Source organism: Schistocerca piceifrons, chromosome 8, assembly GCF_021461385.2.
Source record: "Schistocerca piceifrons isolate TAMUIC-IGC-003096 chromosome 8, iqSchPice1.1, whole genome shotgun sequence".
NCBI classification, from domain to species: domain Eukaryota; kingdom Metazoa; phylum Arthropoda; class Insecta; order Orthoptera; family Acrididae; genus Schistocerca; species Schistocerca piceifrons.
Genome location: NC_060145.1, coordinates 173,179,451 through 173,204,836, shown reverse-complemented (window position 1 = coordinate 173,204,836; position 25,386 = coordinate 173,179,451).

Sequence of the window (25,386 nt, the reverse complement as noted above, 5' to 3'; positions counted from 1 at the left end):
TAGCTTTGAAGTTGAATAAGACTTTTTTAAAAGTTTATTCCCTGTTCCTTCACTTAATGTGGCATTGCTGTTGATATCCAGCAGGATTTTCTCAACCATTGTGAATTTTTTTGCTATTTCATATTTTTAGCTGTTATTATCAGCTTAAGTACGAATAAATTATTTTTACCACTACTTTCCAGCTTTATTTCATAATTCTTTTGATACCCTACATTTAATCGTATGAGGATGTAACTTCGGATTATTGAATCATATACTACTGGAATAAACTTACTAGGTTTACAACTTTGCTTCCGCCGTTTTTTCTCAAAGTTCGGGGCTTTATTGTGAAAAACTTACTCAAAAATTATAATTAATAGTATTGCCCATCGCTGGTCACAACATTCTCCCATCTTTCGGATAGCATACGAATCCCGTGGCGGAAGAACTGGGCATCTTTTGTGGGGATCCATGAATCGATTCAATTTTGCACTTGTGCATACGATCGGAAATGCTGGTCAGCCAGACTGTATGCCACTGATCGAAAAAGGTGGTAGTCAGAAAGAGCAACATATGGAGAATACGGCGGGAGGGGTAGGACTTCTCATTTCAACGTTTCCATGTATATTTTGACGGGTTTTGCGACATGGGGTCGAGCACTGACCTGCTACAAAATTACCTTTACGTGTGTATCGCTGTGTTGTGGCCGTTTGTGTACCAGTACTGGGCTCGAACGCATCAATTGCTTTCGATAATGATATCCTGTGACTGTCTGCGTCTGTTTCAGTAGCTACGAAAACGTTCTGTCTTCCACCGCCATGCTGGTCTTCGACATCAAAATCACCGTTCTTAAGGCGTTGAAAACATTCTGTGCACGTTCTTCCACTAATAGTTCTCTCACCATTGGTCAAACACAGCATTTTAAGAGACACAGCCTCAGATTTCTTCACGTTAAAGCAGAAAATTAGAACTTCCCGCAAATGGCGAGAAATGGGTACGTAGGTTGACGTACTTAATCGAGAATAACCTTATGATGCAATCACAAATCGACTAATATTTTTATGGCATAATGTTTACAGATGCCTAAGCTTATTGTATTACACCTATGACTGACCATCCGAACCCCACTTGCCGCTACTGCCGTCTATTGCAAAACGGCGGAAGCAAAGATGTAGACCTAATACCATTTTGTTCAAAGGTAATCTGTCTTAACGAGAACTAAGTAGATAAATGTCAATATTTTGAGTTGCAATAAGTCCTGTGTACTTATTGTCAAATTTAGTTTTTGGGACACGTCACGTTTCAGTCTCACAGAATGAGTTACATGAAAACCGACAAAGTTTTGAATCTTATCTCCCTCCCCCCATCGCCCCTCACGGAAGAATTTCTTCTGACGCCCATACATTTCGCAAAAAGATATTGCGTTCTATGAAGACGATCCTGAATCAAATGGGAGTTAAAACACAATAGTAAACGAATGGAAAGACGTTTACTTAATTCCGACAAGTGGATCATGACACACTCTAACAAAAAAGAAAAACGACGCATCATGGAGGAATTATCCAAATGGGACTGAAATCTGTAGATGTGATGTACTGACAAACGAATCATTACAATTGTAGAAAAACTAGATGGTTCATTGAAGAGTAAGCGCTTCACAAATTGAGCAAGTCAATAACACGTTTGTCCACACAAGCAGTTATTCGGCTTGACATTGATTCATAGAGTAGTTGGATGTCCTAGTGAGGGATATCGTGCCAAATTCAGTGCAATTGGCGCATTAGATCGTCAAAATCCCGAGCTGGAAGGAGGGCAATGCCCATAATGCTCCAAACGTACTCAGTTGTGAAGAGATCCCCGCACGTCTTCCACCTGAATCCCATTGACTGAAGTAGAATTGTCTTTGGTGACGAGTCTCGGTTCAAACTGAGCACTGATGACCCGCGAAGACGTGTGTGGAGATGCCCCGGACAGCGGTAGGATACCGAACTGAGTGTCGCCCGCCGTTCGGCTCGTCAGCCAGGAGTAGTAGTAGCTGAGTGACGGTCTGTGGAGCCATTTCTTTTCATAGCTGGACCCCTTCGGTTTCATCCGCGGCGCACTGTTGCAGCACAGCGGTACGTCCACAATATTATATGCCCCGTTTCGAAACGCTTCATGTTAGACGATCCAGGGCTTACATGTCAGCAAGACAATACCCGCCCTCACACGGTGGAGTTTCTACTGCTTGTATTCGTGTTAATCAAACCTTATCTTGGCCTACAAGATCACCGGATCTCTTCCGAATTTAGAGCGTTTGGAGCAGTATGGCACAGGACCGTATAACCACCTCGAGATTTTGATAATCTAACGCGCCAATTGAACAGCATTTGCCACGATTTCCCTCAGGAGGACATGCAACAACTGTTTCAGTCAATGCCAAACCAAGTAACTGCTTGCATAAGGGCCAGAGCTGGACTAATACGTTATGTTGGGTGCGGAATTCTCAATATCCGCTATCGGGTGGAGAATTTTAGGACCCTCTTAATAGATCAGGGATGCACAAGACACAGGAAATGGTTACAAGGGTAGAAGAGAATGTGTGACGGGCATATGTGAGTTGGTTTGTTTTTTTGTATAGAACTTACCTCCACAGGTCCAATAAGTGACGTTCTGATTCCAGAAATTGAATAACATCAGCCCAGTTACTTACAGAGGGTAACAATTGTCATAGCAGGTCGGAAAACAGAATATTAATAAAAAAAATTCTTTTTAAAATTCAGTCTTGATGGTACCACGTTTGCACCAAGAACATAGGTGACCGGTTTCGGTCATATTGCATGGGGGCTTAATTATATATAAAGAATGCAAATATTTTTTAATTTTAGTCGCTGTTTGTCCGATTACGAGGTCTCGTAACCAGTTGGCCCCGACTAGTATTTGTACGCAATCTGACTGCATAGAACAACAACAAAGAATGAAATGAAATTTCCGTTAACACAATTAATTAATTAAGTCCCCAGCAACTATAAAACCTACGAAACCAAAGCACAAGTAAAACTGTTCTGTGTGTGGAAGTATGACTCGACGTACACATCTGGCACGGTTCTTCTTCAATAAGACAAGAAATTTCAAATACCATTTATACTGAAGTAATTAAAAGAAAATAGAAATACTATAATTGCGCAAGAAAACCAGGATTACACTCTAATACAAGAACTGTAAGTAGGCTGTTTAGGTTTTTTATTGGTAACGCCACCTCTGTATGAAAATCACTGGCTGTGCTGTGTGCAGTCTGTGGCTGCTTTGCATTGTTGTAATACTCGCCATTGTAGCGTTAGGCAGCTGGCTGTGAACAGCGTGTAGCGTTGCGCAGTTGGAGGTGAGCTGCCAGCAGTGGTGGATATGGGGAGAGAGATGGCGGAGTTTTGTAACTTGTCATGAACTGCTATATTTATATATGATGATATCGAGGTAAATACATTGTTTGTTCTCTATTAATATCTTTCATTTGCTAACTATCCCTATCAGTAGTTAGTGCCTTCCGTAGTTTGAATCTTTTATTTAGCTGGCAGTAGTGGCGCTCGCTGTATTGCAGTAGTTCGAGTAATGAAGATTTTTGTGAGGTAAGCGATTTCTGAAACGTATAGTTTAATGTTACTCAGGGCCATTCTTTTGCAGGGATCTTTGATAGTCAGATTGCGTTGCGCTAACAAAATATTGTGTGTCAGTTTAAGCACAGTCCTGTATAATTGTTCAAAGGGGACGTTTCATATGGCGACCCTGCCAGGATTCGAACCTGGAATCTTCTGATTTTTTTCTTGTAGTTTGTGTAATTGGTGTAGCTATTGTTTATTGATAGCGCGTAATCATAGAGAGAATTTCCTTTGTAGTTGTAGTTTTTCATTGTTGTACAGTAAAACAGTTGTGGCATGCATGTAGATTTGCACCAAGTATTTCGCAGCTGCGCTGGCAATTAAGTAGACATTATTTCCATTGCTATGTTATTTTATTTTGCTCTTCAAATTGCGCTTTTCTGTGTTATTGTGTGAAATACTGTGACAATAATGGCGTGTGAAAAACGTAATACTAGGCTTCAAAGTAAACTGAGAAATGACAGTGAAGACGAAAGCAGTGTGTTAGCGCCGCAGAGTAATGAATTAACTAATGTTCAAAGTAGTAATTTGGTAAATGCACATAGGGAAATGGAGCGGGCGGCAAACAATGGTGTAGACAGTGAAACAGGTAGTGAACAGGGAAGCGTTATCGATCGATTGGTCGGCAACAGCTCGCCTCAGGAATCGGGAATGGCAGAACACAATATTGCAAATACTGCAGACTCAGGTTTTGGGTTCCCACCGTTTCCTCAAATGAGTCAAGACACATTTTCCACTTGTCAAAATGTGAATGTTGACAGTGCAACTTCACTGCCGAAAAGCACTGAGGAACATGTTTCAGACACCAGTGCATTGTTATTACAATTAATGCAACAAATGGGACAAAAGCTTGAAACGTTAGACACAATGGAACAACATCAGAGACAAACACAGCAACAGTTAGACACAATGGAACAACATCAGAGACAAACACAGCAACAGTTAGACACAATGGAACAAAATCAGAGACAAACACAGCAAAAGCTTCAAAAGTTAGACACAGTGGAACAAAATCTTAAAAAGTTAGACTCATTGGAACAAACACTTGAACAAACACGTGAAGATTTAATTACTGAGTTACATAACATTGAATCGAAATGTCAAAAAGTCTGTAATGACGTAAAAACTCAAATTTGTGAGCATTTTCAACCTATTTTTTCGCGGCATGAAAATGCATTACAGAATCACGAAGCAGCCATAAAAGAACTGCAGATTATTGTTCATGAAAATCATGAGACCTTCCAAGCTAAATTTGACTCAGTTGCATCTACCGATTCGGTTACGCAACTTGCAAAAACTCAGAAAAACTTTAAGGACACAGTAGATACTCTGAAACTTGGTTCAGAAAAACACACTGAGGAAATAAGTACACTATCGGAGAAAGTAGCCGAACTTTTGGATCAGTTCACTAATTTATCTACGAAGGTAGATGATAATCTGATTGACGCAAGACCGGTAGTCTTTAATGACACAGAAGAGTACGAACAAATTAGGAAATTCAAACAAAATCAGAATCAAATTAATACACAACACCAAAGAGAAATCCGGGAAGTATAAGATCAGCTGACACAGGTAATTCAAGAATTACGTATTTCAGAGGATACTCGCGCCCCAATACGGGAAGAGGGACACAGAAATACGGAACAGCCACAAAATAATAACACAGGGCATTTCGGAAGTTATGAAAGAAATTGGCAATGTGCACCGAATTTTGAGATGGAACAGCCGACACGACCTAACAATGACCGATATGCGACTCGCCAACATGATGATTTTGACTATAAGCTGTTCATTACTACACGTAAATTCAAAACATTTAAGAATTCCGGCAACGACATTCATCCACAAGCGTGGCTCCATCAATTCTCTCATTGTTTTCCTCCCAATTGGTCATTGGAGCACAGGTTAGAATTTATGTGTGGCTATTTAGAGAACGAACCAGCTGTAAGAATGCGATCGGTCATTCACGATTGCCACAGTGAAGGAGAGTTTTACCATGCCTTCCTCTCAGCATATTGGTCTCAGGCCACACAAGACCGAGTAAAACAAAGCATCATAATGATGAAACGTTTCGAACAATCTGAATTTTCCAGTCTTATGAAATATTTTGAAGACATGTTGCACAAGAATCAGTACCTGTCAAACCCATACAGCCCCTCAGAACTTATCCGCATTTGCTTAATCAAATTACCTGAACATTTACAGCATATTATTTTAGCAGGACGTTGCAAAGACGACATTGAAGCTTTTCAGGGACTGTTACAAGAACTAGAAATTGACACTGATAATCGCGGAACGCGAAAACAAGGACACAACAATTACAGGTCACATCCGTCACAATTCCGTGACGACAGAAACAATAACCGGACACGACTGGTCTATTCTTACAACGCAAATCGTGACCAAAATAGACACCACCCATACGACAACCGTTGGCAGAGTAGTAATACTTACAGGGAAAGATCACCTCTCCGCGGTAGTGACTATCACAGAGACAATCAGAGAAACAGACAATATGGGAACCAAAATAATTATTATCAAGGGAGACAGAATAACTTCAGACGCAACAGTTCAGCGCGCAGTTACGATTCAGGGAGAAATTCTCCACCACTTAACCGACAAGAAAGAAACTACAGGAACTACCGACATGACGACAGACGATGTGATCGTAACGACAGACCTGAATTGCATCAGAACTGGCGGGATTCAAACAGAGCAGGGCCCTCTCGAGGAGGTGAATTTGTAGAAGTTAGGTCTCCAAATCCCAATAACGACGCGCGCCAACAAAGAGACAATAGGCAATGACTCACACCGCTGGCAGCCACAAAACGTTCTTATGACACTAACGACGCAGCTGCCGTAGCTAGTAATTACGTAAAAATGGAAGACATTAGGGACATCTTACTCCAGGAACACGACGTAAAACATAACAACATTGCATATCCTGTGATTCACATTACTGTAAATGACGTAAAATTTACGGCAGTACTTGACTCTGGCAGTCCCATTTCAGTAATCAGTGAAACAGCCTTTAGCAAATGCAACAAATCGAACGATTGCCCCACACTTCCGTTACGTAAGATTAAATTACAAGGTGCAATCTTTGGAAAAAGTGTAGATGTATGCCAACAAACCAATTTAGAATTCTTTTGTCAAAGCCACAGCTTCTCTATGAACTTTCTCATTGTTCCATTATTGTCGACGGAAATTATATTGGGAGTAGACTTTTTGAATGAATACAAAGCAATCTTAAACTTTCACGATGCTGAAATAAGTTTAGAGAAAGAAGGTAAGTCAATAGCTTTGAAATTTGAAGATTGGCTCTCAAACCATGACGAGGAAATTAATCGGCTGTTAGACAACAGTTCGGACTTTTCTACGGAACTAGACACTAACAATCACTCTGCAAGTACTGACAGGGATGATATCGACGGTGCATTTGACACTAATAAGTTAATTCAGAATAAAATTCAAACAATTGAGAATTGTAATGACACTGATAGGCAGGACCTTTTTGAGATTTTACAAGCACATTCCACAGTTTTTACTCATAAAACAGGAACAATCAAGGGATTTCAATACCAATTTCGTGTTCGTGAGCATACTAAATTTTGTGTTAGACCATACGTAATTCCGGCGCATTATAGGGACCGTGTTAGAACAGAAATACAATCTAAGCTTAATGAGGGCATTATTGAGCCTGCAGTAAGCTCATACAACAATCCATTACATGTTGTTGAGAAGAAAAATGGATCGATCAGGCTTGTCTTAGATTCGAGACAAATCAATACGATCATTATTCCTGAAACAGACAGGCCGCAAACGTTAGAAGAACTTCTTCAAAATTTTAATGGTGTAAAAGTGTTGTCTTCCATTGATCTCAGATCCAGCTTTTATCAGATCGAACTTCATCCAGAATGTAGAAAATACACAGCTTTCCTTTGTTTCGGCGTTTGTTATCAGTTTCGGAAACTTCCTTTTGGTTTGAACATTTCTTCGGCAGCATTCATTCGTGGGTTAAATTCCATATTACCTGAGTTCTTAAAACGTCACATCACCTTATATGTGGACGATATTCTGATAGCAGAAGCTTCATGGGAACAACATAATCGCATCCTCAACAGTTTGTTACGTATTTTTGCAGAATCTGAAATTACAGTTAACTTGGAAAAGTCTGGATTCGGTAGGACAAAGGTGAAGTTTTTGGGACATATTATTTCTTCTGAAGGGATTCAGCCGGATCCTGAAAAGTTAGAAGCAATCAGAGCCATTCCAGTGCCATCCACAAAAAGACAAGTCCGCAGTTTTCTAGGTCTCGTAAAATTTTACCGTCGTTTTCTGAATATGCAAATTCTTGTTACACCAAAACTTTGTTCTCTCACTGGAAAAAATACTATTTGGAACTGGGACGAACAAGCACAGTTGGAATTCAATTCTTTGAAAGAAGCGTTACTTCACGCGCCAATCTTAGCTCATCCAGATCTGTCACAAGATTTCTGCCTTAGCACGGATTCTTCTAAAGTCGGTCTTGGTGCCCATTTATTTCAAGAAGCCATAGAAAATGGCACTACCATTCAGAAAACCATTGCTTTTGCTAGCCGAGTGCTAACAAAATCTGAAAAAAATTATTCCGTTACTGAATTAGAAGCTTTAGCTATCATTTGGGCATTTAACAAATTCCGTTTCTTTCTTTCTGGTAAGCACGTAAAAGTATACAGTGATCATCGTGCATTACAATTTCTTATGTCTTCAAAATTAAATCATGACAGGTTAAAACGTTGGGCATTGTTTCTGCAAGAATTCCGCTTCACAATAGTCTACATTCCCGGCAAGGAGAACATTGTTGCGGACGCACTGTCACGCGCACCGGCTGGGCTTGAGAAAAGTACCACAGAAGGCAACCTCGAGAAAAATTTCAGTATTCTTTACATTCAGAAAGTCGCCTTTGAAAACTTCATCACCACATCTTTAAAGGACATTGCTCATGAACAAGATAAAGATCCGATTTGGAAAGACATCAAGAGCAAATGGCATGAAAAGACACACACACAGATTCGGCATTATTATCTGGTTAGAAACAACATACTGTTCAAACGCTGCACTGTTGATGACAAGCTATGGGTACTTTGCATTCCTGACGATTTTGTTAATAAGCTCATTTGGTACATTCATTTCAGCTACGCACATTTTGGTCCGCGAAAATGTTATCATATTCTTCGAACGACTTGTTATTTTAACAATATGGAAAAGAGAATTCGAAGAGTCTTGTCTATTTGTAAACTTTGTCAAAAGGCGAAACCATATACTGTCTCACATCGTGCTCCGTTGTTTCCTATCATTCCTTCTAAACTAAAAGAATTTGCTGCTGTTGATCTCTTGGGACCGCTTGTCAGAACATCTAATGGATTTTCGTACGTTCTAGTCGCTGTTGAACTTACTTCAAAATTTGTTTCTTTCACACCGTTACGTAAAGCCACTGGACGGTCTGTATCCAACGCCTTTGTTAAAAATTTCTTACGTGAAGTTGGCCACGTTGCTAAAGTCATTTCAGATAACGGACCGCAATTTAGATCTGCTGTTTGGTCACGCATGCTTCGCAACCATAAAATCAAACCTGTTTTTATTTCATTGTACTCACCACATTGTAACCCCTCCGAACGGATTATGAAAGAAATCAATAAGCTTTGCAGGCTTTATTGTCACAGAAAGCATCAGCATTGGGACAGATATTTACACTTATTTCAAAACGTGCTGAATGAAATGCCTCATGATTCCACTGCTTTACCACCTACTCTTGTACTGAAGAATGAAGAACCACCGAACAGAATCAGAGAGCTTGTACCTTTCCCGAATACACGTAAACTTCGACACAAAGACATAATTGATTTGGCTCTTAAAAATATAAAATCTGCAGCAGACAAAAGGAGAAAACTACACGGTAAAGCAAATGCAAAGAAATTGTATATTGGTCAGAAAGTTCTCATCAAAGCTCATTCATTGTCACATAAGAAGAAACACTTGAGTCACAAATTCTTTCTAGTTTACAATGGACCATACAGAATCCGACGTATACCACATGATAATTGCGTTGAAGTTGAAACTCTGCGTACTAGGAAGAGTAAAGGTTTACACCACATTTCACATGTAAAACCATTTATTGAAAGATAATCTGCTTTTTAACTTTGTCTTTGCCATAAAACTTTTCACTTCACATTTCTAGTATGCTTTGTCAGACTTAGGAAACTGTTAACATGCAACAATGTTTGAAGTTAAATATCCAGTCTAGAACCTAGGGAACATTTTTAAACAGAAATTACGAATGCATTGTTATAGTGAACAGACGACACAGTGTTGTATTTGTACATTCTTGCTTGTTAGTTGCACGATTACGTAACGACTATCAGGCTTACATACTTAGGACACATACTGGTACTGCTAATGAGATTTTAATGCAACATTTTGGTTTACTTGAAAATACATTCTGGGTTTAATGTACTTTCTGTGAGATACCAGACGACACAGTGGTTAGTTTAAGTGACAACTACACGGTTTTATCACGACGCTTCTAATGAGTGACAATTTACAATGTTGCTTTTGTAGTGTTTCTGTTTTATTTCTGCACAGTTTTTCTGTTTTATTCTGCAAAGTAAAACATGTTTTAGTAGTAACTTTTGTGGTATAGCTACAATGAGATTGCCTTTTCCGTAGCACAACAATACATTACAGCACAGTACTTTCTTCATCATGGCAATAAGCGTAATAACTAAGATATCTATACATAAAGCATTTCACTTTTGTTTATCATGAGGTAAGTACACTGACTTCTGCAGAACTTAGCTTTCGGAGGACGATAAGTACGACACTTCCACAGAATTATCTTACAGCAAGACGCACATTTAGCGCTACAGGACTCGCATTTGAGTGATTAATTTTGTACTTAAAAACATTTATTTTTAAAGATATTTGAAGTACAATGATACAAAGGTTTTCAGTGATACATTTCATTTCATTGCTGTAATCTGTAACACCTGAGGGTATAATTACATTAATCCTCAGGGGGGTACTGACTTACTTTGTGTACCATGTGTTTGGCAAGCACAAGGAGCCCTAGCTAATATGGTATTTGCTTATACAACTTTACACATCGGTACCATATTTCTCTAACACACAAATTACACAGCTATCTGATCATTTAACTGAGAGATAAAATTTTTTTTTTACTACGTCAGTGACAGATGTTTACGCAGTTACAGAGTTGGATTACTTCACACTTATGAAATTGTATTTTGTCTGTACTGTGTGAACTGTTCATATTTTTTCGGACCCATTGTGATACTATGAGAGCTTTGAATGATGTATTTGGTATGGATTCATAATTTTTAAAGTACGTTTGAGGCAGATGACACTTTTGACATGAGCAGAGAATTTTTTTAATTATTGGAGGAAGCTACGACGATTTTGAGATTTGACTGAGGTGTTATGATGTTATTTTTACAACGACGATGTGTATTATGCTGCTGAGGTATGTTTATGATTAATAGGCTGAGGCTATATGAGTTATTTGATTATGCTTCATATTTATAATGACGAAATATTGACGAGTGTCGATGGATACGTATATGTGTAATAAGGTAAGGAGTAATGAATAGAAGTTAGGGACTCTTGACTTGTGAAAAAGGATGTTGGAAACCAAGAATTGTACTTTAAGAGTTATGACGTGTGTAAATGCGCGAATGTATCACAATGCCGACGAAAACTATTGAACACTGTTATATTCAATAGCATTTTGTTTCTACAGATTTGCAACGCTAATTCTTGACCTGTGAAATATTTTTATGTGAGACTGTCACTGTAGCGGAAACTGCTGTCGTAAATATTTCCGTAAGAAAGTTAAGTGACCACCTGCACATAATGCGTCGTGGGCACCCACCTGGGCGACGGCCGCCCGAAAAAAAAAAGCCATTAGCCTTTCAGCGGCGCAGGTGGAGAAAAAAAAAAAAAAAAGGGGACGCCATTAACCTCGCTTCTGACATTCCTTTGTAGAAAGCATCGCAAAAACGACACGGTCGAACTTGAAAACATATGATTACACTAGCTCTTAATTTACGATATTTACTGAAATGCCTAATGACATGACGAGAAATATTTTTACATCTGCACACCTGATTATGACAAGCGTCTTTCTACGAGAGTTGAGAGAGTTTCTACTAACTTATGAAATGTCACATGACTATTGAATGATGTTTTTATGCTTTGGTTTGCGTAATTGCTTATTTCATTTGATACCTGTTTTCCAGCTGTGTTACAGCATTAGTTTTATAAAATAAACTTAGATGCATTTGCTAATGTGAACACTTTCTGTCAACAGATCTATTAAATGATAATTTTGTAATCCACATTCTTTAAAAAAAGGAGCACTTCGAAAGGAAAGAACAATAAGAAGGGACTAGTAACAGAAACTGGTCACATAATTTTCTTTTCAAGTACATGGTAATATTTTTTTTCAATAAGTTGTTGTGGTGCACCACTTTAATTACTTAGACATTAAGATGTGATTATACATTTCCCTTATCTGCATTGTTATCTTTAGTGTACTATTTTTTCTGCTTGAGCTACACTCCTGGAAATTGAAATAAGAACACCGTGAATTCATTGTCCCAGGAAGGGGAAACTTTATTGACACATTCCTGGGGTCAGATACATCACATGATCACACTGACAGAACCACAGGCACATAGACACAGGCAACAGAGCATGCACAATGTCGGCACTAGTACAGCTTATATCCACCTTTCGCAGCAATGCAGGCTGCTATTCTCCCATGGAGACGATCGTAGAGATGCTGGATGTAGTCCTGTGGAACGGCTTGCCATGCCATTTCCACCTGGCACCTCAGTTGGACCAGCGTTCGTGCTGGACGTGCAGACCGCGTGAGACGACGCTTCATCCAGTCCCAAACATGCTCAATGGGGGACAGATCCGGAGATCTTGCTGGCCAGGGTAGTTGACTTACACCTTCTAGAGCACGTTGGGTGGCACGGGATACATGCGGACGTGCATTGTCCTGTTGGAACAGCAAGTTCCCTTGCCGGTCTAGGAATGGTAGAACGATGGGTTCGATGACGGTTTGGATGTACCGTGCACTATTCAGTGTCCCCTCGACGATCACCAGTGGTGTACGGCCAGTGTGGGAGATCGCTCCCCACACCATGATGCCGGGTGTTGGCCCTGTGTGCCTCGGTCGTATGCAGTCCTGATTGTGGCGCTCCCCTGCACGGCGCCAAACACGCATACGACCATCATTGGCACCAAGGCAGAAGCGACTCTCATCGCTGAAGATGACACGTCTCCATTCGTCCCTCCATTCACGCCTGTCGCGACACCACTGGAGGCGGGCTGCACGATGTTGGGGCGTGAGCGGAAGACGGCCTAACGGTGTGCGGGACCGTAGCCCAGCTTCATGGAGACGGTTGCGAATGGTCCTCGCCGATACCCCAGGAGCAACAGTGTCCCTAATTTGCTGGGAAGTGGCGGTGCGGTCCCCTAAGGCACTGCGTAGGATCCTACGGTCTTGGCGTGCATCCGTGCGTCGTTGCGGTCCGGTCCCAGGTCGACGGGCACGTGCACCTTCCGCCGACCACTGGCGACAACATCGATGTACTGTGGAGACCTCACGCCCCACGTGTTGAGCAATTCGGCGGTACGTCCACCTGGCCTCCCGCATGCCCACTATACGCCCTCGCTCAAAGTCCGTCAACTGCACATACGGTTCACGTCCACGCTGTCGCGGCATGCTACCAGTGTTAAAGACTGCGATGGAGCTCCGTATGCCACGGCAAACTGGCTGACACTGACGGCAGCGGTGCACAAATGCTGCGCAGCTAGCGCCATTCGACGGCCAACACCGCGGTTCCTGGTGTGTCCACTGTGCCGTGCGTGTGATCATTGCTTGTACAGCCCTCTCGCAGTGTCCGGAGCAAGTATGGTGGGTCTGACACACCGGTGTCAATGTGTTCTTTTTTCCATTTCCAGGAGTGTATGTCATGTTTAGATATAAGCTGCTGTTTGCCAGGCATAGTGTTACTGAATTTGACTTTGTGTTACTCTGCTAAGCCAGTTTTACTACTCATTTATTTTTGTTGTTGCTGCACATTGGCTCATATTAGTTGTAATGTTGAATTGCTTGGTAATTTAGATTTACTGTAGCTTGCTTTGCGATTTTCCATTTTTTTATTGCTGTTTATATTAATTGTTTTATGTGCTGCTGCATTGCCTCGTCCCTTAGTTTAGCATCTGAGCTCAGTAGATTTAAGTTAGCTTATGAGGGGGTAGACTATATAAGAAACTAACTATTATAAATTTATAAGAAATAGGATAACTATGATGACTTGGAAGAAATGTGTTGAGAAGCTATATGAAAATGGTTTGGGCGAAAAAGAAATAGGATACTGTACAGTGGAAAAAAACTATTATTGACAGAGGATGTGAACAAAATACAGAAGGCAGGCTTAGATAGGACTTTTTGGGAATAATGATGAACAAAGGGAGATCTCCATGCAAAATACTGCAGTAAAACAAACCCTGTCCTTTCCGTTTTGTATTATCCCACTATATGTTTGTGTACCCTTGTGTATTTGTTTTCTTCCTGTCTCTGTGTAGTTTCATAGAATTTTTTCTTCTTTTAATATTAAGCTACATTCACTATGATGAGGAATACTGTTATCCTCGAATATAATTGGCATTAATAATATGTTATTTACTTTGTAAAGATGTTAGACATTATTAATTCCGTTCTGTTTAATGCTCATGTGTGAAGTTGATGTTTCAAAAGTTATTGTGATCTTTTATGTATGTACTCATGTCATAATTCCACTGATGTATATGTTAGTTCGATTCTTTTGTAAAGCCTGTACTACAAATGTTATCTGTACTATTATGTTCTTTAATGATGTATTTTGTACCTTTGTTATTGTATTTTTATGTTACCAAATTGTAATTGTTACCAGTTCTTCAAATTAAGTAACATTTCACTGCACACGTTTCTGTTGGTCTTAGTACATGGACAATATGTGAGAAGTAGAGACTGATAGTGTTTGCACGTGTCTTAATGATTCAGCAAGGGACTGGATAACAGCATTGCTGGATCTAAGGACAATTCCAGAAACTTTGTGAGTGCACAAGTGGTGGTTTATGAACTTGCTATATTGTCCGCAAGACTCTTTGATGGTGATTGTGCACCTGCACATTTGCAACAGATGGCTGCTGGCCGTCTCTACCAGGACTACAGTGGGTCTGCATCTTTGATGGCCCACCAATTGCTACAAGGACTGCAGTGGGTCTGCACCTCTGGTGGCCCACCAGCACCGTAATTTCTACCAGGACTACAGTGGGTCTACTCTGTGATGACCTAACTACCAATATTCTTCAAAACGTCGACTGACTCTGCTGTGGGTTTACTCTGTTGTGGCCCATTACCTGTCTGCATGTCGAGTCAGCACTGTCTTTCCGTTGGAAGGACAACACTACTTCTTCAAGACTGTATGGAAATCCACTACTTCTATGTGCAATTTCTTTTACTAATGAGAAACTGTAATTACTATTATGATGAATGATCAGGACTATCTTTATGGACTGTGAGAAAATTTTAGCTTTTGACCAACATTGTATCAATAAGTGTGTGCATTTTATATCTTTGTTACTGTAATTGTGAAAAATTTTTGTCAAATCTGTATTGGCCAGTGCCCAACACCATTTGTAAAAATTTTTTGTGGGGAGCATGGGGGCTATGTAAGTAGGCTGTTTAGGTTTTTTATTGGTAACGCCACCTCTGTATGAAAATCACTGGCTGTGCTGTGTGCAGTCTGTGGCTGCTTTGCATTGTTGTAATACTCGCCATTCTAGCGTTAGGCAGCTGGCTGTGAACAGCGCGTAGCGTTGCGCAGTTGGAGGTGAGCCGCCAGCAGTGGTGGATGTGGGGAGAGAGATGGCGAAGTTTTGTAACTTGTCATGAACTGCTATATTTATATATGATGATATCGAGGTAAATACATTGTTTGTTCTCTATTAATATCTTTCATTTGCTAACTATCCCTATCAGTAGTTAGTGCCTTCCGTAGTTTGAATCTTTTATTTAGCTGGCAGTAGTGGCGCTCGCTGTATTGCAGTAGTTCGAGTAATGAAGATTTTTGTGAGGTAAGTGATTTCTGAAAGGTATAGTTTAATGTTACTCAGGGCCATTCTTTTGCAGGGATCTTTGATAGTCAGATTGCGTTGCGCTAACAAAATATTGTGTGTCAGTTTAAGCACAGTCCTGTATAATTGTTCAAAGGGGACGTTTCAGAACACAAGCCAGATGCTTTGTTGACTGAACCTGTAATGACGCATTATTTAAGACACTGAAATAATAAAAAGAAAAAACAGGGAATTTGTTACCTTCATATATATTGACGAAAAGCACTCTGATCATTACAGTATCTCCATTAGAACAACATCTGCTGTCTATCCCATCAAACAACTGCATAAAACATGGAACAAGCACTCTCCACTACGACTTCTCGACAAGAACTTTTCACTACGACATCTCAGCAAGCACTCACTACTGCCACATCTCGACAAGCACTGTCTACTACGAGTTCTCAACAAGCACTGCCAGTGGAGGCGGCGGAATAAAACTCTTTGGCGCAATCTCTAGCGCTGTGGCTCAGTGTAGCCACCTTTCATATGCCCTTCCTCCATGGGCCAGAATTTGATGGTATTTTTGCCAGCATTGGTGGTGAAAATACCACCAAATTCGTCCACAAAAATACAGACAAAAAAATAAAAGATAATATTAATACGTAAATATCACATAATTAGATAAAATTTTGGCTTTGCACTGACCTTTCAATAACCTAATATAAAAAATACAGTAAGCAATACAAATTCTTTCATACATGTGACTTTACATAATAGTTTACGCAATACACAAAAAATCAGTTTATACAAATGTTCACATAAAATGCTTTGAATGATTCAAAAAAAAAAAAAAAAACAGGTAGTTGATAGTTCCAGCAGTAGCACCCAGCAATGGTCAACAGTTGCAAACACCAACAAGTGACATCATTTTAGTAAAAGCAGATCCATCAGTGGCACCCAGAAATGTTGAACAGGTGCAGACACCAACAAGTGATATTATTTCAATAGATGCAGTCCATCAGTGGCACCCAGCAATGTTGAACAGGTGCAGACACCAACAAGTGACACCATTCAGCAGAAACAGTTCCATCTGTGGCACCCAGCAATGTTGAGTAGGTGCAGACAGCAGTCCATAATATTCACTATCACTAATCACACTGTTTATCAGAGCTTATAAGCAGAAATTAAACATGTCCTAGTGGCACCAATCATGTAGAAAAAGTGCAAGTAACGGTCCATAATATTCACTATCACTGATCACACAGTTCATCAGCAAAAATTAAACATTTCTAAGTGGCACGCATTATGTTGAACAAGTGCAGGTAACAGTCCATAATATTCACCATCACTAATCAGACAGTTCAGGCATGAACAATAGTTTGAATGCACACACAATTGCTTTTACAAAATTATTATCAATGCTCTTACACTAAACATACAAATCATAATAAACACACAAATGATATCAGATAATTGTCATATTAACTATTACAAATACACAAATACCAGTAAACCTATAATATTTATGGGTGTCAGTGCAAGCCACAACAAACAAGTAAAATAATATTTAGAAGATAGGTCGGCACCAGTTTGGGATTGGGAAAGGAAAACACACAAAACACACTCACTCATCTTTCGTCCACATTAGTGCTACTGTGTAATTGAATAGTGTTAACTGTGTAAATGCAATTCTGCCAAAATTTGATGTTCATCATGTGTATCAAGTAGTAGTGGCAGCAATGTATAACAGTCAATAATAGTTAGTCAACGTCATAGTCATCATGTCAAGACCAATGTTTGCCAAGCCAAATCAAATGTACTGTTGCTGAACAACTGTCAGTGTGCCAAGATATGCAAATACTTCCTCTCTTCAAAAAAAAAAAAAAAAAAAAAAGTATATACTGCTTATTGATTTAACAAAGTGTGTGTAGATAATCTTCCTTCCACTTTAGTGTTCTAGTCTGCCATCTTCATCCTCCTTGTTCCATATAAACCAACAAAAAAAAATGCTCTTCACTTACTTAACCTCTTATCCACCAAAACTCCAATAATCATCAGCATCACATAATCTCAATACTTCAATAATACCTCTTATGTCGATACATATAAATCTTATCATCAATATCATTTACCTTACCTCTTGTCCACCAAAACTCCAATAATCATCAACTTCACACAATCTCATTACCTCAATAATACCTCTTCAATACGTCGATACATATAAACATTATTACCAATATCATTTCACTTCCATAACAACTCTTTCCTCTAGTCAGTCTCCTCGAACAAGTACAGATAAAATCCTAGTGCAAACTTCAATTCATCATCCCATACAATCCGTAGATACAATGTCCACACACAACCTCTGTGTAATCCATCTGACCCATATCTTCTACTCATTATGAATCATAAAATAGTTTGGTTACCTTGTCCATCATTAAATAAAAGAAATGCATACATGACCTCTAACAGACTTTAGTTTGAATAACTCTCAGTAATTAAGTACGATTACGGAGTGTGAATGATCATAATATTTCACAGTGTGTACACCACTTCAAGAATCATGGCAGAAGCAAACATGTGGAGTATTTTTGTGTCAAGTGTCACTTGCTATTTCAATTGCTCACGAAGAATGCAGTGTAATAACTGTCAATGGTCTAACCCTAGTGTTGGTATGTCATGTCGTTAGCTTCCTTCCTATTAGCATAAATTTATACAGCTTTCATAAAACCTCCTGCTCATGTGACTTCTATGAAGTTTCTTTTACTAATGTCGTTCGTCGAATTATAGCAGTTCATTTTCTTATCTTAAAAATACAAGGCAAAATATGAAGATACTGATCCCACGTTCTGTGATTCTGATGACAATAAAGGCGACACAATTTATTGATTTCCTTCATCCATCTCTCTGAAGCGTTAGATTGAGGGTGAAAAAGCGAAATGAAAATTGGTTTAATCTTACGACGTCGTAGAGTACGAAGCCAAATTTTAGAGCGAAACTGTGATCCATTATCTGATATAACCTTATCAACATGACCCACTTCTTTAAGAAAATGTTTGATGAAAGCATTAGATAATGAACGAGCTGTTGCTTTGCGTAAAGGTGTAAAGCACACATATTGTGATGTCAATTCCACTGCTACGAAAATGTACGCAAAACCATTAGTAGAACGAACCACTGGACCGAACAAATCGACTGCAGCCATCTCCTTTAATTTCGCTGGAATGATAGGAAACAACGGTGCTCTGTGAGAAATAGTTGGCGGCTTAGCCTTTTGACATAATTTGCATTTGGCAAAAACAGATCGAATACGTTTTTCCATATTACTGAAGTAGCAATTTTCTCGTAATTTATGAAAGCATTTTCTGTGACCAAAGTGTGCATAACTGAAATGTGTGTACCAAATCAATTTATTGACCCACTCATCAGGAATACAAACTAACCAAACAGAGTTGTCGACCGATTTTCGTTTAAAAAGAATGTCATTGCGAACTAAATAATGCTGTCTAATCGCTACGCTTTCCTTTCTCCTCCACTTCTCCTTAATGTCCTTCCAGATTGGATCCTTATTTTGCTCCTTAGCGATGTCCTGGAGCGAAGACGAAATAAAGTTCTCAAACGCAACACCTTGAATATACATCAAACAATAATTGTTTTCTTTGCAGTCCTCTTCAGCACTTTGTTTCAAACCCATAGGCGCACGTGATAAAGCAGCAGCAACAATATTTGAAGAACCCTGTATGTAAACAATACTAAAGTCAAATTCCTGTAGATACAACGCCCATCGTGACAATCTTCCATGAGTTAATTTTGTTGACATAAGAAATTGCAGAGCTCGATGATCGGTGTAAACCTTAGTATGTCTGCCAAACAAAACTGTCCGAAATTTTGTGAAGCCCAAACAACAGCCAAAGCTTCAAGTTCCGTAATCGAATAATTCTTTTCTGATTTAGAGAGAACACGACTTCCAAATGCAATAGTTTTCCGTACTACAACGCCGTTTTCTTCTATCTCTTGAAATAAATGTGCACCTAGGCCTTTGTATGATGAGTCCGTCGCCAAACAAAAATCTTTAGATAAATCCGGATGTGAAAGAAGTGGAGCAGCAACTAAAGCATCACGAAGTTGTTCAAATTCTGACCGAGCTTCCTCATCCCAACACCAATTAGAATTCTTTCCAGATAGTTCACATAAACGAGGTGTGGCCAAATCGTCCAATCTAACAAAGCGTCTAAGAAAATTACAGACACCAAGGAAACTACGAACATCACGTTTTGTGGTAGGAACAGCATAATTACGAATTGCGTCTAGTTTTTCTGGATCAGGAAGAATACCTTCTGTAGAAATAATGTGACCGAGAAATTTCACCTGAGAACGACCAAATTCAGATTTTTCCAAGTTCACTGTAATGCCAACTCGTGCAAAAATACGTAACAATGAATCCAAAATTTTGTTATGCTCACTCCAAGAACGTTTAGCAATAAGAATGTCGTCCACATATGAAGTAATATTGTCACGAAGATAAACAGGTAAGATTTCGTTTAAACTACGAATGAATGCTGCAGAAGATATAGTAAGTCCAAACGGTAATTTCCGAAACTGGTAACAGTGACCAAAGGCTAAAAAGGCAATATATTTTCTACAATCAGGGTGGAGTTCTATTTGCCAAAAACTTGCACGCATATCAATCGTGGATAAAACTTTAACTCCATGGAAATGTTGAAGAAGTTCATCTAAATTTTGTGGACGGTCAGTTTCGGGAATGATGATATTATTTATCTGTCTGGAATCCAGAACCAAACGAATTGACCCATCCTTTTTAAGAACGACGTGTAATGGGCTGGTATAAGGACTGACTGCTGGCTCAATAATGCCCTGATCTAACATGTATTGAAGTTCATTCTTAACCTTGTCTCTGTAAGCCAAAGGAATAGCGTACGTTTTTCCTCGAAATGGTGTGTGTTCTTTTACTTTAAATAGATATTGTAGGCCTTGTATAGTTCCTGTGTATACTGTAGCATGTGAAGTCAAAATGTGGTACAGCTCTTCTCTTGCAACGTCATCTGGCACTTCAGCTTTCTTAACCTTTTCATTAATTAATTCTTCACTATTAATTATATCATCCATCGCGTCTCTGTATCTATTGTCGTTGTCATGAATAAACACACTGTCGTCATAATGCTCAACGAAAACATCAGAAGTAAGAAACCTTAAACATTTTGTATCTGATTCAGATCTTGTTAAACACTCGAAAAATTTCAAACATTTCGGCATTCCGGCAACAGTCAAATTCACACTTCCTTCTTTAAAGTTCAAAATTGCCTTATGTGCGTTAAGAAATTCCATACCTAATATAATTTATGTGTTGAGTAATGGAACAATAATAAAATTAGCAGAAAATTCGTATCCTTGACAAATGAAATTTAAGTTGGTCTGTTGTTTGACTTCCACACTTTTTCCAGAAATCGCTCCTCGAATTGTAGTTTTAGAAACAGGTAACACAGGACAAGCAATAGTTCTTACACATATACGAAAAACTGATTCACTAATGACATTCAGTGGGCTCCCAGAATCTAAAACCGCAGTGACCTTATTCTTACCCACACGTACTTCAATAACAGGATGTAAAAATGCGTCTACATTATTTTCCTTTTCGTCTATCAAAATGTCTCTCATGTCTTCCAGGCGTACGTAGTGTAAAGTCGTAGTGTCATTACTTTCTGAACCGTCTATATTGCTGCCAGAAGCCGAAGCTGCAAGTCATTGTCGATTGTTTGCGTCACGTCTTTGATTATTCGCGTCATTTCGCGGATCAATTTCTACGATTTGCACTTGTCTCTCTGAAGTTCTGTCACGTGGAGGATGCCAATTAGGTCCTTCCTGCCTGTTAGATGCAAATTCTTGGTTGTGTCTATTATAAAAATTTCTGTTTTCCTGTCTGTCTGCATAACTACTTCTTGTGTAATTTTCTACTGTCACTTCTGAAATTATTGTTGTATCTACTACCCTGGTTATTTCTGAAGTAAGAATTTCTATTACTGTATGAATAATTTCTGTCTTGATGATACCGATTACTGTTTCCGTATGATTGATCATTCCGGTAGGAATTACCGTTATTATAATTGTCTGTGTAATTTCTGTTAGAACGTCTGTTATTGTCATAAGGCTGGTATCTATTGTCCTGTCTGTTTCGTCTGTCATTCTCAAAATTACCGCTATAACGTCCGTTCCGATCACTATCCCTTTTCTCTGAAAATCTATTGTAATTACTGTTACTGAAAAATTTACAAGAAGTCCCGTCGACGTTGTCATACTCAAGTTCTTGTAGCAAAGTCTTAAAAGTCTCAATGTCATCTTTACATCTTCCGGCTAAAGCAATTTGTCTTATTGATTGTGGCAGCTTAGTTAAACAAATGCGAATTAATTCAGTCGGGCTATAAGGGTTGGACAGGAATTGATTCTTTCGAATCATGTCTTCAAAGTATTCTGCCGGCGTGCGGAACTCAGACTGTTTAAAATTACGCTGCATAATAAGACTGTGTTTGATTCTGTCTTGCTTGTTTTCGGACCAATATGACGATAGAAATGCATGATAAAAATCATTTTGATTATTACAATCTCTAATGAGTGCGCGCATCCGCGTCGCCGGTTCGTTTTCTAAATATCCACACATAAATTCCAGTTTGTGACTTAGTGGCCAATTTGGTGGGAGTGCGTACATAAATTGATCTAACCATGAACATGGATGTATGTCATTCTTAGAATTGCGGAAGATCTTAAATTTCTGAACAGTCAAAAAGTGTTTATAGTCAAAGTTTTCGCCTCGTGGCGACAAAGACCTACCGCGTCTGTCCCAGTCCCAATGTTGATTATTGTCAAGTTCGCGCGCCTGGCGCTCTCTTGTTGCATCCCGTAAATGAAACAAATTATTTTCTTCAAACCCCTCTGGTATCTGTGATTCTAAATTTCTTTTGCTGTCTTTTCCTACGATTTCGCCTTCAATTTGTTTGACTTGCTTTTTTAATGCCTCAAATTCCCTTCTCACGCGTTCATTAAACTTTCCCTGATTTTCAACATGCTTATTTATGTTCTGGTACTCTTCGGTTTCTGCAAATGGTAATGGAGCTGTATCATCCGAATCTCTGTCCCCATGTAAACTAAGATTTGTCAATTTATCTGAAATCTCCTCAACTCTTTCCGATAAGTCACCTATTTTTTCTTTCTGTTTATTTACGTCTTCTGTAAGTGTCGCGACTCGGGTTTCAGTATTGGCACATTTGGTAGTTAACTGTTCATATTGTTGTGTTAGATTATTTATTCTGTCATTTGGTACGGATTCCTCGATTCTCTCAAATATTTCTTCCTTATCGTGTGCACGTTGTAAATTTAACTCTGAAAATTTCTGTACTATCACGCGATCTCTTTCCTCCTGTTCTCTATCCTGTTCCCTTTGTCTAATCTCTACTGCAATTAATCTATTATTGTGAGCATTCAAAATCGGTTGTACTTCTCTAATTTCTTTCTTTAATTCATCTTTCATGTTTTTGAAACATGTCCCTATTCGTGAATCTAACCGTGTTTCCATTGTTTCCATCTCTGTTTTAATTGTTCCTATTTGTGATCCCACTGAGTCTAACCGTGTTGCCAAAGTTCCCATCTCTGTTTTAAATTCAGATCCTAACCGTGTTTCCATTGTTCCCATTTGTGAGTCTAACCGAGATCCCAAATTTAATATTGCACCCATCAACTGCTCCATATTAAATGGTTCAAAATTCTTTTCGCCCCTAACATTTCCCGCAAAACTAACTTCCTTCTGCATAGCCATAAAGCTATCTGTGTTCAATACCATTCCAGAATCTTCTGTCGTTAATCTCGGATTCCGTGAATTTTCTGATTGAGAAAATTTTTGAAATGGTTCCGGACTATTTTCCCGACTTATTAAATTGTTTTCCACTTCATTATTCAACATACTGTTCTCCTGTGTTGGCGAGTTCGCCATGTCAACAATTTCGTCATTCTGACTATCCATCATTTTTGCCTTTTTCATCGATCGTGTAATCATTTACAAAACATACAAAACTCGTCACAGTACGAAAATTACACACAATGACTCATTATCTCCAACAATACCATTCATACGAAATGTTTCCCTCAAACACGATTAACGAACAATTGAAATAATTGCACTAAATTGTCAAGCCCGTAGACAAGACAACAAAATTAAATTTTGCAAAATACCATTAGAAGAATGCCAATTACCAAATCTACACATGCAATATGGACTACAATTACTAAACTACAAATTACTACAACAATACTACTGTCTACTATTTTTACAATCAGAAGAATTCCAAGGGACGATCCGAAGCAGCGGTCGCCACGTGCATGGGGGCTTATTTATATAAATATGATATGCAAATACTTTTAATTTTCAGTCGCTGTTTGTCCGATTACGAGGTCTCGTAACCGGTTGGCCCCGACTAGTATTTGTACGCAATCTGACTGCATAGAACAACAACAAAGAATGAAATGAAATTTCCGTTACCACAATTAATTAATTAAGTCCCCAGCAACTATAAAACCTACGAAACCAAAGCACAAGTAAAACTGTTCTGTGTGTGGAAGTATGACTCAACGTACACATCTGGCACGGTTCTTCTTCAATAAGACAAGAAATTTCAAATACCATTTATACTGAAGTAATTAAAAGAAAATAGAAATACTATAATTGCGCAAGAAAACCAGGATTACACTCTAATACAAGAACACAAGCTAGATGGTTTGTTGACTGAACCTGTAATGACGCATTATTTAAGACACTGAAATAATAAAAAGAAAAAACAGGGAATTTGTTACCTTCATATATATTGACGAAAAGCACTCTGATCATTACAATATCTCCATTACAACAACATCTGCTGTCTATCCCATCAAACAACTGCATAAAACATGGAACAAGCACTCTCCACTACGACTTCTCGACAAGAACTTTTCACTACGACATCTCAGCAAGCACTCACTACTGCCACTTCTCGACAAGCACTGTCTACTACGAGTTCTCAACAAGCATTGACTACTACGAGTTCTCAACAAGCACTGCCAGTGGAGGCGGCGGAATAAAACTCTTTGGCGCAATCTCTGGCGCTGTGGCTCAGTGTAGCCACCTTTCAATATCACATGACCATCATCAGACCTGTAACTTAATTTAGAAAGTAATACAAACCTTACTAGATTGACAATAAAATGACAAAATGCTTATAAGGATAAAATACAATGAGACTTGTTATACCTATGGCGTCCTTCGAAGATGGTAGGTGGAGCACTCTTCTCAGTTGCTGTGATGTCAACTGGTGCCATCAAGTGACGGGCATACGCTTAAATACGAAAATGCTCCGCCTACCTCTTCTCCCTCTCCCTCACGTCAACCAATCAGTGTAAAAACGGGTTCACATAATCGTCAAAACGTACAAAAAAAACAAAGTACAATAATAACATAAAAATAATTATGTATAAAATATCTCTGTACAGCCATGGAACTACTTAAATACTGTATAAAATATCAATTAAAAGCTTTAAAATAACTGTACAGACGATGTAT